The 16,416-nt window shown below is 40.9% G+C and overlaps 1 protein-coding gene and 1 non-coding gene across 2 annotated transcripts in view; both read right to left on the reverse strand.

Annotated features, from left to right (window-relative positions):
- LOC124596387 overlaps window positions 1–16,416 on the reverse strand; it is a 174,494-nt gene that overhangs the window by 136,758 nt on the left and 21,320 nt on the right. The gene's annotated exons all lie outside the window — the stretch shown is intronic.
- On the reverse strand, window positions 746–852 carry LOC124596734. Its single transcript, XR_006978374.1, has one exon. It is a non-coding gene; the product is annotated as a U6 spliceosomal RNA (small nuclear RNA).

Consider the following 16,416-nt stretch of genomic DNA (forward strand, 5'->3'; position numbering starts at 1 on the left):
TTGCTTATGGTCAAGGCCGAATGCCACGATGTACTGTCTGCATAGTATATACAACAAAGGTAAATCTTTGTCCTTGTGGTTTGCGATGAAGAGTGCAGTGTTTTGTATAACTGACTTCATAAAAAAGCTGTGAAGCTGGTTACACACTTTGTGTAACATCCAAAAGAATTTTACATTTCTCTGTGATGAAACAACAGCATCGGATTAGCTGGAGAATTCAAGAGAAATTTGCAAGCTATGAGAGATACTCCTTAAGATAGTTACGCTGCTCAAATGCCCGAGTGTTTGTGAGCATTTACAGGAGGACTGCTCAGCAGCCATAATGGCAAGGATGGCCACCATCCACCTCAACCAGTCACAGAACACTAGGTGAGAATGTGTGAGGCCAAATGCAGCCTCCCACCCAAAGTGCACAGATTACAGAAACTGAAATGAAATTTTTGCATAATATAGTTAACCAATTCACTGTCTGTCATATTGAATATTAATATGGTAACCAACCTGTGACTACACAAGAGGAGGCCCCCTCACAACTGTTGACTTTTACCTATGAATGGTTTAGAATCAAAACCCCAATATACAAGTACAGGAATAATTATTTATAACCTTCTACATAGTGAACTACTCATTAGTTGAATATTTTACCATTAATAAATCGAGCTAGGTTATTAAACTATGGGAAATCCAGACTGGAATGTAATAATGTTATAAAAATATAGTTGCTACTCAGAATCTCCACTATTTTTTTTTTGTGGAACGCTTCACGATTTTGCGTGTCATCCTTGCGCAGGGGCCATGCTAATCTTCTCTGTATCGTTCAAATTTTAGTATATGTACCGCCGAAGCGAGTACATTGGTGAGTAGCAGCTATCCTTTTCATAATATTGTTACAAACTTCTGGACTCATAGATGTATTTCACATCAACAACCGTTCTTACTACCAGAATTATTTTGCCCTGTGCTTTTCGGTTTTTCCCTCTGGTATATGATAGCCATTTTAATTTTAACTTGTATGCTATAACCCTCAGATATGGCAAGCTAGTCATGCCTTCAATATTTAAACATAGAAGTCCCTTCTTGATTTGAACCTCCATTGAGATCTCTAATGATTCAGAAAGAGGACAAGAATGATTATTTTGCAGTAAAACATGCAGTTCATTGTATACCAAACTTATTAATGTTTTGGTAAAGCCCAAGGTAGTAGTTCTCAGTCATTCCCCTGTCAATACAAGGGCTATCCCCACACACACACACACACACACACACACACACACACACACACACACACACACTGGCAGTGTGGTCTATTTTTGATGAAGGCATTACTGGCCAAGAGCTTTATTTGTGACACTCTTTTTGTTGTACCCATCTGCAACTCAGCATTTCTGCTATATGGTGAGTAGCAACTTTCCTTTTTGTAATATTGTTACATTCCACCCAGTATTTTCCATCATTTGAAATAAAACATTAACAATGTGAAACAAACCAAATGTTATTATATACATTTTAAAGGTACACTCTTCAGCTATTTTTCAGCGTAACCTCATTCAAATTGAGGCACTTATACCATTATGCAGTTCAGCGTCAGTATCAAAGCATTGTGTGGCAAGTCATGTCTTCATCACTGGGAAGAGATGTTAGTCACTCATTGCCAGATCTGGACTGCATGCTGGCTGATCAAAACACCTCCCATCCAAAACCCCGTAGGACCTCTTGGATACAATTCGCTATGTGTGGAAGTGTGTTGTGAAAAAACCACACTTTTGTGCTAAGTTTTCCCTGACACTTGTTTCGTATCACCCACCTTAACTTTGTCAGTGTTTGATGATACTTCTATGAGTTACGGAATGAATTTTCACTCTGCAGCAGAGTGTGCGCTGGTATGAAACTTTCTGGCAGATTAAAACTGTTTGTCAGACCAACATTTGAACTCATGACTTTTGGCTTTTGCGGGCAAGTGCTCTGTAGAAAACTGCCAACTGCAATTGCTACCACTGTTTTATGAAGAGACTAATCCTGGTGCATAAAGGGATCTGAATGTGACACTCACCACAAGAAAAGGAATCAACGGTCCTGATGACCATTGTGTCAGGGCTCCTTTTGCAGAAGCACAGAACATGGACAAAAGCACTTTGAGAGGGAGCCGGGGCTTATTCCCCCGCACTGCTCCTCTCCTCTTGGGCAGTCTAACAATATCTTTTCTTCGAGGAGTGCTAGCTCTGCGAGGTTTGCAGGAGAGTTTCTGCAAAGTCTGAAAGATAGGAGACGAGGTACTGGCAGAATTGAAGCTGTGAGGGTGGGTCATGAGTTGTGCTTGAGTGGCTCAGTCGGTAGAGCACTTGCCCATGAAAGGCAAAGGTCCTGAGTTCGAGTCTTAGTCTGGCACACAGTTTTAATCTGCCAGGAAGTTTCGCTTCTCTAAGTTAATTGTCGTGCCACATTCAAGAAAATCAATGAGAATCATTCCCTTAAAGCCCCAAAACACAGTAGCCATGATCTTTCTTGCTGACAGTATTTGCAAACACTTCCTTGGTTTCTTGGGAGAATTTGTGTGTCCCCATTCTATCGACTACCTTTTTGTTTCACAATTGACATGCTTCATCCACGTCTCATCCACGGTTACGATATGATTGATAACACTGTTACAAGTTTTCTCATAATCTTTGAGAAAGGTCAGTGCTGCAACCAACCTCTGTTTCTTGTTTTGTTCCATTAGTATTTTGGGAATCCACCTAGTACAAAATTTGAGGTAACCAAGCTTCTACACCACAATTTCATGCACCAAGCTCTGTGAAGTTTGGAGAATACGATATGAAAGTTCCTTAATTGTGAAACGGTGATTTTCACTAATTCTGTCATTGATTTTCATCACCAGTGCATCAGTCACAAGGCTACACCTACCACTGCAGTCCTCAATGTGAACATTGGTATGGCCATTTTTAAATCAATGCACCATTGCCTCACTCAGCTTTCACTCATCATTCCTTTTGCATACCCACCACAAGGGTCATGATAGATTACAACTGGATTGCAGTTTTTTGCCAACAAAAAACTAATCACATAATGCACCTCACAAGTGGCAAGATTTTCTATTGCAGTACACATTTTAACATGCCACAAAAAGCAAAGAAGCAGAGACGCAGACCACATGCTACTACTTCTGGAAGAGTACTAAGTGTAGGAATGTGATGGCACCAAGATGGCAGTTATAGCCCCGTCCATGACCGCAATAGACTAAAATGTCTGTTTCTTTCTGGATAGCTCTTGTATGACAAAGACTAGGTGGAAAAGAATATCAGATACCAATTTGTCATAAGTAGCTGACATTTCCTGTTGGGTTCCATTCAGTCTCCCTGTCCTTGCAAAGGCACCTTTGGCAGAGCGGCACGTTCTAAACAAAGCCAGCCGTTTTGGCATGTATCTTGCTCATAATCTGCTTGCATGTGGAGAGAGGCTAGTTTCAGATTTCTAATGGTAAACACTGATATCATTTCACCAACGAGTATCAATTTACTATACTCCATTCATCATAAAAATAAACCTCATGTAAATATTACACTATGTATTTTTCCACGTTCACTGGAACCTCATTGGATTTCATTTCACGCAGAGCAGAAGCCAAGCTGCCCCGAGTACAGTCAAGTACGATAATGAGGATACGTTTTATGCTGTGCGTTATGCGTACATCAACTCAGCAATAATACAGGACCACAGCTTTACCGGCACATTTAACTTGGACAGCACTGGCCAGCCACCTGGTTGAGCTAACCTGCAGTGATGTGAACAGTTGTAGTTAAGACACAAATAAGAGACGAGCAGAGAAGATTGTAGCCTTGAATGTCATTTAATTTTTGATCAGAAGGAATTAATAGTAAAACTCAGATAATGTGCTTCTTAGGTGATCTGCTGGAAAACATAACATGCTCTCAATCTTAGCTAAAATAGTACTGTAATTAAAAACAAGAGTGATGAAAATTCCTGAGTTTAACAAGGGTAATCTTTCTGTATGAACTACATGTGGCATAAAAGCGCACTGCTGGGATTTCACCATGTAGTTAAATATTGAAGCCACTGAAGGTATTACAGTGAGTTGTCTGCTAACCTCCGAACATCTTCCAAATCAGACTCCGAGGAATCCAGTACATTTAAGTGCTGCTATATTGGTAATGAAGCAATCAGCAATAGAATCTCAAGCCATCAAAAAGTCCACATATCCTCCTCCTCTTTTGTGACGTGCTGTTCTGCATTTCGCCATCACTCGACAGTGACGTGTCACAAAGCTTGGTCCACTAGTTCCAGTACGTTTGCCAGCTTAAATGTCTTGTTATTTCTCGTAGCATATCCCTTAACTTGGCTCCAGATCAATTCCATTGGGATCAGATTGCAGTATTAAGGTGACAGTTAAAAAATGCAGGTTTCTAGATGCTTATCACTCTGGTTCATGTGAGACCATATCTGTTCTATAAAACAATGTGCATATTCATACAAAGAGTAGTTGATTTTTCATTTTTCTCAAAAAAATTCAATTGTGTGATGTTTTCTTAACTTCAAAATCATTAACAATCTTTTATAATATAGCAATAATTAAGAACGTGTATTTGCAATGAAAACCAGAATTCTGCATGTGATATGTAATTAGAAACTAGTAGATGTGCATTTTATTTGTAAAAATGATGGTTAAGTATGAGTTAACTACCACATTTTTTGGTAAATTTCATATTTAAATGATTTAGATATTCAAACCGAACAAAAAACACTGTAGATCACAACGGGTTTCGAACTGCAGCCATCTGTATATTATTAATCTACGATGTTACCAATTATGCTATGAATATAACGATGTTACCATCTCGTGTTTTTAGTATGCCATGTTTCTTGAAAAACATAAAAGCTCATTTTTCTCTGTAATGTTGTGAAAAACATTAAGAACAACTTGTTTCTAGCCATTAACGGTGTTCCGCGTGCGTGTTTCACTACGAAGCAGGAAGAAGTGTCATTCATTTTCCAGGTACATATGAACAGCGGGTCAATCAGAGCACAAGTAGTGCTTACAGAGACAGTGACTGTACACGATTTTTGAAATAAAAATTACATAGCTCTAGTGTGATTCAGAGAAATGTCAATGGCTGTTAATACATCAAAATGTCTTAAAGTTTCATTTACAGTGACATAGTAATAAGATATCTAATACATAAGTTGGGCCTACTTCCAAGAGCAAAGCAACACAGTGTACGAGAGTTACCGCTCTTGAGCAATAGTCGCATTTGTGTTTACATCAGGTTTATTCTTATGGTGAACGGAGTATAATATCTTTCAAAATTACAGTGCCTTCTTACATTCTAGTTCTGGCTCTGTCGTTGTCATTTTACAACTCAAAGGTCACTTGAAAACAGTACAATATGTGACAATAAATGTTTTGATCAAATCTGAAAAGACCTCCAAGAACTGAATTCTAGTACTTACACTCACAGGTATTTTATGACTTCATATTATGACCACTTATTCCCAATAATCTATAGATTCCATCTTCTAGTCTTTGATTATTCTTTGAATTAATAGTCCATTTTGGTGTGAAAGGCTTTTGCCTTACACAATTCAACTTGTGGTTCATTCATATCCCAGGACTAATTGGTGGAGTAATCTCTCATATTCCAGTATCATAATTACATATGAAATCTCACTCTTCTAACAGTGAATGATACTTGCAATGAAGCTATGCTGGGCCCGCACCACAGCTGGGTCAGTGGTGGATACATACGGGGAGCACACAGGGCGACCCCCCCCCCCCCCAACCCCTCCCACCCCCGGCAGTGACGCCCGCACTGTCACCTGCGCCACCCCCGCCAGTCAGCCTGCACGCTATTCATCTATTTCTCCTGTCAGTCGACTCGACTGAATCAAGTTATCGATTAATTGTCCTTTCATATATAGCATGTGCATCCGCGTCATCGTTTTTTATACGTTTCTGTCTGGTAAATTTTATACATTACTGGCTGGTGCTTAGGTAGCTAACGAATACCTACGAGAAAAGTCGCAGCCATTCTAGTGACTTCAATACGTATTCTGTCTGGCATTTCTTCGAGAAAAATTGCGAATATTCTACTGTTTTCTTGTACAGAGAACCCTTCACTACATGGCATTATAAATACGGACTTTTCACCAAACAGGAAGCTAGTTTACATTCAGAAGCAGAAATATTAAGACTGAAGAATGAGTAAGCAAAAAGTCCCAGTTGTTGCAAGTGCAAGTGTGAAGATTAGTGAAGAGTGCGAGTGATCAGTTAATTGTGAAGTATTAATAATAGTAATTCACAGAAATTCCTCGGTAAAAATATTGTTGCAAGACTTGTAACAATATTTTTACTAATAACGTAACAATAGTTTCCTGTACCTAACTTGTAATACGAGTTAGGTGTGGGAAACTATTGATGCGTATATGTCCAGCAATAGTGACTTTCGAGAAGATTCCTAAAAAAGCATTGTTACTATATAGGCCCTCTATCAAATGCACTAGAAAGGAACGGAATCGACAATAAAAGTTCCACACCCATAAATTGCTGGATGATGTTATCATTGGAAACTTGCCCTTATATTATACGTCGTAATGTAGATATTGGTTTGTCGCTTTCACAGTAGGTGTTTGTTCACACTCCATAAATTTGGAAGTGAACATTCTGGCAGTGAATGTTCTCGAAACAACCGAGCCACATTTATAAGGGAAACAGAGTTGCTGCCAGGTAGTCACTTTGAAAGCTACAATTGTCATGGTAACTTAGAAGCGATAAAAAGTGAACAACTGCAATTACTGGCAGTTACAACGGGCTTCAGTCAGTGTAGTGCTTAGTGATAATAGAAACGCAGACTGTGACTGTGTGCATTTTAGTGCTAAGTGCACTAGAATTGCATTTCTAAGTCTGAATAAAGTGTTTATTCATGAATAATTGGTATCTAATTTACCTATGTCATAACAATATAATAAAATGGATCATAACCTAACTGCCCCCCTCCCCCCCATGAACCATAGACCTTGCCGTTGGTGGGGAGGCTTGCGTGCCTCAGCGACACAGATAGCCGTACCGTAGGTGCAACCACAACGGAAGGGTATCTGTAGAGAGGCCAGACAAACGTGTGGTTTCTGACGAGGGGCAGCAGCCTTTTCAGTAGTTGCAGGGGCAACAGTCTGGATGATTGACTGATCTGGCCTTGTAACATTAACCAAAACGGCCTTGCTGTGCTGGTACTGCGAACGGCTGAAAGCAAAGGGAAACATCGGTCGTAATTTTTCCGAAGGGCATGCAGCTTTACCGTATGGATAAATGATGATGGCGTCCTCTTGGGTAAAATATTCCGGAGGTAAAATAGTCCCCCATTCGGATCTCCGGGCGGGGACTACTCAGGAGGACGTTGTTATCAGGAGAAGAAAACTGGCGTTCTACGGATCGGAGCGTGGAATGTCAGATCCCTTAATCGGGCAGGTAGATTAGAAAATTTAAAAAGGGAAATGGATAGGCTGAAGTTAGATATAGTGGGAATTAGTGAAGTTCGGTGGCAGGAGGAAAAAGACTTTTGGTCAGGTGAATACAGGGTTATAAATACAAAATCAAATAGGGGTAATGCAGGAGTAGGTTTAATAATGAATAAAAAAATAGGAGTTCGGGTAAGCTACTGCAAACAACATAGTGAACGCATTATTGTGGCCAGGATAGACACGAAGCCCACGCCTACAACAGTAGTACAAGTCTATATGCCAACTAGCTCTGCAGATGATGATGAAATTGAAGAAATGTATGATGAGATAAAAGAAATTATTCAGATAGTGAAGGGAGACGAAAATTTAATAGTCATGGGTGACTGGAATTCGATAGTAGGAAAAGGAAGAGAAGTAAACGTAGTAGGTGAATATAGATTGGGGGTAAGAAATCAAAGAGAAAGCCGCCTGGTAGAATTTTACACAGAGCACAACTTAATCATAGCTAACACTTGGTTCAAGAGTCATAAGAGGAGGTTGTATACATGGAAGAAGCCTGGAGATACTGACAGGTTTCAGATAGATTATATTATGGTAATACAGAGATTTAGGAACCAGGTTTTAAATTGTCAGACATTTCCAGGGGCAGATGTGGATTCTGACCACAATCAATTGGTTATGAACTGTAGATTAAAACTGAAGAAACTGCAAAAAGGTGGGAATTTGAGGAGATGGGACCTGGATAAACTGAAAGAACCAGAGGTTGTAGAGAGTTTCAGGAAGAGCATAAAGGAACAATTGACAAGAATGGGGGAAAGAAATACAGTAGAAGAATGGATAGCTTTGAGGGATGAAGTGGTGAAGGCAGCAGAGGATCAAGTAGGTAAAAAGACGAGGGCTACTAGAAATCCTTATGTGACAGAAGAAATACTGTATTTAATTGATGAAAGGAGAAAATATAAAAATGCAGTAAATGAAGCAGGCAAAAAGGAATACAAATGTCTCAAAAATGAGATCGACAGGAAGTGCAAAATGGCTAAGCAGGCATGGCTAAAGGACATATGTACGGATGTAGAGGCTTACCTCACTAGGGGTAAGATAGATACTGCTAACAGGAAAACTAAAGAGACCTTTGGAGAAAAGAGAACCACTTGTATGAATATCAAGGGCTCAGATGGAAACCCAGTTCTAAGCAAAGAAGGGAAAGCAGAAGGGTGGAAGGAGTATATAGAGGGACTATACAAGGGCAATGTTCTTGAGGACAATATTATGGAAATGGAAGAGGATGTAGATGAAGATGAAATAGGAGATATGATACTGCGTGAAGAATTTGATAGTGCAATGAAAGACCTAAGTCGAAACAAGGCCCTGTGAGTAGACAACATTCCATCAGAACTAATGACAGCCTTGGGAGAGCCAGTCCTGACAAAAAACTACCATCTGGTGAGCAAAATGTATGAGACAGGCGAAATACCCTCAGACTTCAAGAAGAATATAATAATTCCAATCCCAAAGAAAGCAGGCGTAGACAGATGTGAAAATTACCGAACTATCAGTTTAATAAGTCACGGCTGCAAAATACTAACACGAATTCTGTACAGATGAATGGAAAAAGTGGTAGAAGCCGACCTTGGGGAAGATCAGTTTGGATTCCGTAGAAATATGGGAACACGTGAGGCAATACTGTCCCTACGACTTATCTAAAAAGAAAGATTAGGAAAAGGCAAACCTACGTTTCTAGCATTTGTAGACTAGGAGAAAGCTTTTGACAATGTTGACTGGAATAATCTCTTTCAAATTCTGAAGGTGGCAGGGGTAAAACACAGGGAGTGAAAGGCTATTTACAATTTGTACAGAAACCAGATGGCAGTCATAAGAGTTGAGGGACATGAAAGGGAAGCAGTGGTTGGGAATGGAGTGAGACAGGGTTGTAGCCTGTCCCTGATGTTATTCAATCTGTGTGTTGAGCAAGCAGTAAAGGAAACAAAAGAAAAATTCGGAGTAGGTATTAAAATCCATGGAGAAGAAATAAAAACTTTGTGGTTTGCCGATGACATTATAATTCTGTCAGAGACAGCAAAGGACTTGGAAGAGCAGCTGAACGGAATGGACTGTCTCTTGAAGGGAGGATATAATATGAACATCAACAAAAGCAAAACGAGGATAATGGAATGTAGTCGAATTAAGTCGGGTGATGCTGAGCGAATTAAATTAGGAAATGAGACACTTAAAATAGTAAAGGAGTTTTGCTATTTGGGAAGCAAAGTAACTGATGATGGTCGAAGTGGAGAGGATATAAAATGTAGACTGGCAATGGCAAGGAAAGCGTTTCTGAAGAAGAGAAATTTGTTAACATCAAGTATAGATTTAAATGGCAGGAAGTCGTTTCTGAAAGTATTTGTATGGAGTGTAGCCATGTATGGAAGTGAAACATGGACGATAAATAGTTTAGACAAGAAGAGAATAGAAGCCTTTGAAATGTGGTGCTACAGAAGAATGCTGAAGATTAGATGGGTAGATCATGTAACTAATGAGGAAGTATTGAATAGGATTGGGGAGAAGAGGAGTTTGTGGCACAACTTGACAAGAAGAAGGGATCGGTTGGTAGGACATGTTCTGAGGCATCAAGGGATCACCAATTTAGTATTGGAGGGCAGTGTGGAGGGTAAAAATCATGGAGGGAGACCAAGAGATGAATACACTAAACAGATTCAGAAGGATGTAGGCTGCAGTACGTATTGGGAGATGAAGACGCTTGCACAGGATAGAGTAGCATGGAGATCTGCATCAAACCAGTCTCAGGACTGAAGACCACAACAACAACAACCTAACTGCTTCCCCTTCCTGCACCCAGAAAATGGCGGGAAGTTCTAATTTTGGTGGGGAAAAAAGTTCAATTGGGCCACATTCACTAACCTGGAAAATAGCTCACTTGGGCTACCTCCACTAACCTAAGACATCCAACCGCCACCTCTTTCTTGGAATTGACAGGAAAAGGACTCTTCAGCCTGTGCTGGGCTGCTGGATAGGATGTACATAAGTATTTATTTTACATGCAGTGTTTGTTTAAACAATTTGAGTTGTCATAGGCAGTAGCTCCACCCAGCGTGTTCACCATAAGGTCCAGAGTCCAACTAACCTAGCAGACAGTACTGCCACCAGAGGGCACTGTCGTACTATGGCGGTCTTGGGAAAATGGCGCGAAAAGGACTCAGTCTGTGTCCAGCTATTGGAGAGAGGAAGAAATGTACTTTATTTATTTTGGAACAATTGATTTAGGGACAGATTTCACGTATTATATTGATACAAAATACTCGCCCTGATGTGCTTGGGATCACAGTAAATAGTCTACAGAGCTGCAAGCAACTCGTTAAACACCGAAATCATCCAATGCAATACCCTGATGCGCAGACACGAAAACAACTCGTAAATTGTCAAAATAATGCATGCAAAACACTCTGCAAACAAGCTCACTAACTGTAAACTGTCGAAATAATGCAGTACGCTGATGTGCATATGGGAAAACAACTCGTAAATTGTCAAAATAATGCTTGTATAATGCTCTGCAAACACGCTTGCTAATCGTAAACTGTCGATATAATGCACCGCATAGCCTCCAGACCTGCAAACTACTCGTAAATCGCCGAAATAATGCAGTACACTGATGTACAGACGCGAAAACAACTCGTAAATTGTCAAAATAATGCTTGTAAAATGCTATGCAAACACGAACACGCTCACTAATTATAAACTGTCGAAATAATGCAGATATGGTCACAAAATAATGCAACAGACACACCCACTACTCATGAAATTGTGATAAAATAATGCATGTGTAGCACTATTGCAAACACGCTCACAACGCTTAAACAGCGGAAAATAATGCAGTGAACTATTGGTAAGAAATTCGACTGCGACGTATGAAAGAAATGTTCCCTACATACCTCCAAGGCGCGCACACCGGGCGGCTCGTTCACACTGGTCCCATACACAAGATGCCACTGGGCTGCGCGCAGGTGTTTACCATTGCTGGCACGATGCCTTTCTACCTGAGGTCCAGCAAAGACCTAATTGATGAGCGACTCACCTTTGTAGGCACAGATAAAAGGTTTTCAGTGTTAAACTGACGTCACAGATCTATGTAAATAAGAGCCAAGTCTCCCTCTGGATGCGGTATAGATATCTTTTGCAATGCTTCCCCGATTAGCACAGGACGCATTCTTCCTAGTGATCCTAAATGGACAGTCCGTCCATTAAACATCAGTCCCTTACCGGAAATAGTAAAGTGCCGCAGGAATAGTTAACGGCTGCTTTTGTAGGAGCTTTCGTGATGTCTCAGCTAGTCTGCATGGAAATTCTTGTCCTAACAGGACCGTTCACGAATATAGCCCAGAATAACACTGAATGCATTCTTTCTGATGGTCCTAATGAGGCACCCCGTCCATCATGTGTTACCCTTGCTGGAAATCGTGAGGTCGTGCTTTCAACAAACGTCTCCGAAATGGCAAACGTTCTCACCACTATGTAGAGGCTCCTATGTCCCAACACAAAGGATGTTTGTGAATGAATGGAGCTTTCTGAATGGCTCTTACTGAATTTACCCACCAAATTACTGATTCTGCCAGTGTGTGGGTACTGTCCGCCTTTTTTTCTTTAGATGAGACTTTCAGCGGCAACACTATTTTGTACATATATATAAGTACAATATAACTTCTGCGCAATTTCAGTGCAGTAATGTGTTCATTGTAAATGTGTGTGTGTGTGTGTGTGTGTGTGTGTGGTGTGTGTGTGTGTGTGTGTGTGTGTGTTAAGTACAATCTAACTTCTGCACCATTTCAGTGCAGTAATGTGTTCATTGTAAATAAGTATTATAGTAGTTGTATTACATGTTTATTACCTTATAAATAAATAAAAAACTTTTTTATTTTAAATTCAGTGCATTAGTATTTGTAAAATGACTTTCATATAGTGTTCATTAAAAAATGACGATCATTCCACTTGGGACCTGTGGAATGGTACATAAGCTTATTTGTTTTAGCTGTAAATATTTGTCATGTATTGTTGTTTTTCTGACATGTTCCACATCCTGGAGGACCTCTTCACTACGGATCAATTGGAATGAAAGTAAATCTAATCTAATCTAAACAGATCGCCACATTGGACTGACAGTAAAAATCCTGTAAAAGTGGTCTACAGATCGTCAAATACAGAAAAACACTTCCTCAATTACACTACTCTGCCTTTAATGACGGAAGCTTGAATATTTCAGTGTGAGAATGATCTCCACGTACCATATCCTGCGCCATACAAAATCATCACTTCTGCATCCTGCATATATCTATCGACCAACAGACACTCGTGCATATACTGAGAAGACTGTTGTACAAAGGCTGGGTCAGTTCCCCTCGGCACAAAGGCATTACTGTTTCTGGCCCCTACCTGCTTGCTTGCTACACCCATCTCCAAACACTGGGATTACAAGAACATATGTATTTTCACATGCTTTACCAGAATATCATATTATTTTCGCGATACTTTTCGATATCAAGCACTTAGCAATCTGCTACCGATCGCTTGCACATCGTAATTCTGAAGATATAGACTGGAAATTATTTCTCTAGAAACCCAAAACTTTAGCGAAGTTCAGCGTGCTGCAAGCCACTGAGTAACTAGAAACTTATCCCACATGTGAAGATCTTTACATGAAAACTTGAAAAAATAGAGGAAACTGATATTACTTCTCGCAAATACCGATGTCGGTGATATAACAGATTCCAAATCATTCTTATAATTTACAAAGTCAACTAAGGTGTTTCTCATGTCTAGAGAACCAACAAATGCGTCTTCCACCTGTCTTTCACCTGCTAGATGCGCACACCACAATCGGTGTTCTCTCAACCACACAAAGACAGTAAATGTGAAGAAGCAGTCAACCAGACAATTTACATGGGAGGGAATAATGGTCCAATGCAAACACACGTCCATATTGAATCTTCTCAAATTTCCACAGAGAACACACACGATCACGAAGGCTGCCCAACACATACTGAGTATTAGTTCGCTATTCAGCCGTCTAGAGGATGACTCAGTTAGGTCAGGTACATTCCTGTACCACAAGAGGCCTTTCCGTTTGGCCAGCTCCTGCCATTAGCCACAAATGTGAATCACTCCCACCAGAGGCCACTGCTGCTGCACGCCGAGCACCCCCAGACAGAATCGTCCTAGTAAACAGGCCACATACATATCTGATTGCTATATTACAGTTAAATATCACGATTGCAGTCTCAATCGGATGACATTTGACAATGAGTGAAGTATCAGAAATAACCACTGCTAATGGCTGTGGCTCTGGAAATAGAAACATCTGTACCATTCTTACGACCTCACATACTTTTCCAAGTAAAAAAAAAAAAACATCCATTCCCTTTGCAGCTATTGCATGATTCCACGTCAAATCCACACCTTCCCTTATGACAGGACAGTCAGTTTCTTTGCACATCGCGGAACACACACACACATACTTTATAAGCCTGATGCTCAAGGCGAACCTATCATGCATCCCCTACTACTAAGTATAATACTTTGTCAATAACTGATTGCTAGTGATACGTAAAAATACTGAGTGAAAACCAGCTATGGATGGACATGTCTCAAAATTTTTTCTTGCGAGTGGCACCACAGTGTCTTAGAAAGAGAAACGTAACAGTCTTACATGCCGCCAGATGTTAACAACACGATCACAACTGCTCTGTTACTGTCACAAGCGCCCTAGGTTCTACAGGTGCTCACAAATATTGTTAATGATATCCATGTTAAAAACTATACAAGTCTTATAAATTGTGGTATGGCATTATCTCCAAATGAAATGGGTTTTCCAGGCAAATACCGCAACACTGAATGTAGATGTTGATCTCCGGAGCGTATATTAACGTACCAACAGTGTGGTTACATGTCCTCGAAGGTGTAAGCTTGTAATAAAATCACTGAATTTAGAAAGTGATTTGGCTAAGGAACACAGTATACAGCCGGTATTCACAGCTCCCTCATGCCGCCATTAGATATTTCTCCAGTATTTGTAACACATTCTGTCCCGATGCCATGTCAGAGGTTCTGCGATATATCCTCTGGGTTATAGGTGATGGTTGACTGAGAATAATCACATACAGTAGACATAGTGCTGATTGAGGTCGTAAGAAAGGTACAGTAGCTTTTCAGATCTCTAGTGCTACACTTTCTGGTAGAAATGCTGTCTGTGATTTGGAATCAAGTCTTTCCAATCAACCAAATACCTGCGTTTGACCCTGTGAGAAGTCTTTTAATGATTACAGCTACTAGTGAATCAAATTTCTGGCAGTCTCATATCTCAAAACGAGCCACCTTTTTGGAACCTATCTGCTACAGCAAAATTCCAATGTGGTTTTAGGTAGTCCTTATGCATCTTGCAACTGCTCCTTAGACTCTGTGTTGCCATCCCAGCAGCTTTGAGCATGTGATCATTACAATTTAAGTTGGAGCTGAGTAGAAATCAGAGAAAACTATATTATGTGATCAAAAGTACCCGGATACCTGGCTGAAAATGACTTACAAGTTCGTGGTGCCCTCCATCGGTAATGCTGCAATTCAATATGGCGTTGGCCCACCCTTAGCCTTGATGACAGCTTCCACTCTCACAGGCATACATTCAATCAGGTGCTGGAAGGTTTCTTGGGGAATGGTAGCCCATTCTTCACGGAGTGCTGCACTGAGGAGACATATCAATGTCGGTCGGCGAGGCCTGGCACAAAGTTGGCGTTCCAAAACATCCCGGAGGTATTCTACAGGATTCACGTCACGACTCTGTGCTTAAAACATCAATGTAGGCCTGTGCCATGGACCAAGCGAGGTGGCGCAGTGGTTAGCACATTGGACTCGCATTCAGGAGGACGACGGTTCAATCTCGTGTCCGGCCATCCTGATTTAGGTTTTCCGTGATTTCCCTAAATCGCTCCAGGCAAATGCCGGAATGGTTCCTTTGAAAGGGCATGGCCGGCTTCCTTCCCCATCCTTCCCTAATCCGATGAGACCAATGACCTTGCAGTTTGGTCTCTTCCCCCCAAAACAGCCAAACCAACCTGTGCCGTGATAGCGCCACGCAAAACAACAAGGGGTGCAAGCCCCCTCCATGAAAAACACAACCACACCATAAAACAACTACCTCCGAATTTTACTGTTGGCACTTCACACGCTGGCAGATGACGTTCACCATTCATTCACTATACCCACACCTTGCCATGAGATTGCCACAGTGCTTACCATGATCCGTCACTCCACACGTTTTTCCACTGTTCAATCATCCAATGTTTACTCTCCTTACACCAAGCGAGGCTGCATTTGGCTTTTACCAGCATAATGTGTGGCTTATGAGCAGCCGCTCGACCATGAAATCCAAGTTTTCTCACCTCCTGCCTAACTGTCATAGTACTTGCAGTGGATTCTGATGCAGTTTGGAATTCCTGTGTGATGGTCTGGATAGATGTCTACCTATTATGCATTACGACTCCTTCAACTGTCAGCAGTCTCTGTCAGCCAACAGATGAGGTCGGCCTGTACACTCCTGTGCTGTACGTGTCCCTTTGCGTTTCCACTTCACTATCACGTTGGAAACAGTGGACCTAGGGATGTTTAGGAGTGTGGAAATCTTGCATGCAGACATATGACACAAGTAACACCCAATCACCTGACCACATCTGAAGTCAGTGAGTTCCGCACAGTGCCCCATTCTGCTCTCTCATGATGTCTAATGGCTACTGAGGTCGCTGATATTGAGTACCTGGCTGAAGGTGGCACCACAATGCACCAATTTGGGAGTTCCAGATACTTTTGATCACATAATGTATATCTACCACATTCTGCAGTCCATGTAGAAACAGGCTATGCTGACTTAGTGTGACAGGACCGTGTTTTGACCCT

The sequence above is a fragment of the Schistocerca americana genome, chromosome 2 (genome assembly GCF_021461395.2).
Source record: "Schistocerca americana isolate TAMUIC-IGC-003095 chromosome 2, iqSchAmer2.1, whole genome shotgun sequence".
NCBI lineage: Eukaryota > Metazoa > Arthropoda > Insecta > Orthoptera > Acrididae > Schistocerca > Schistocerca americana.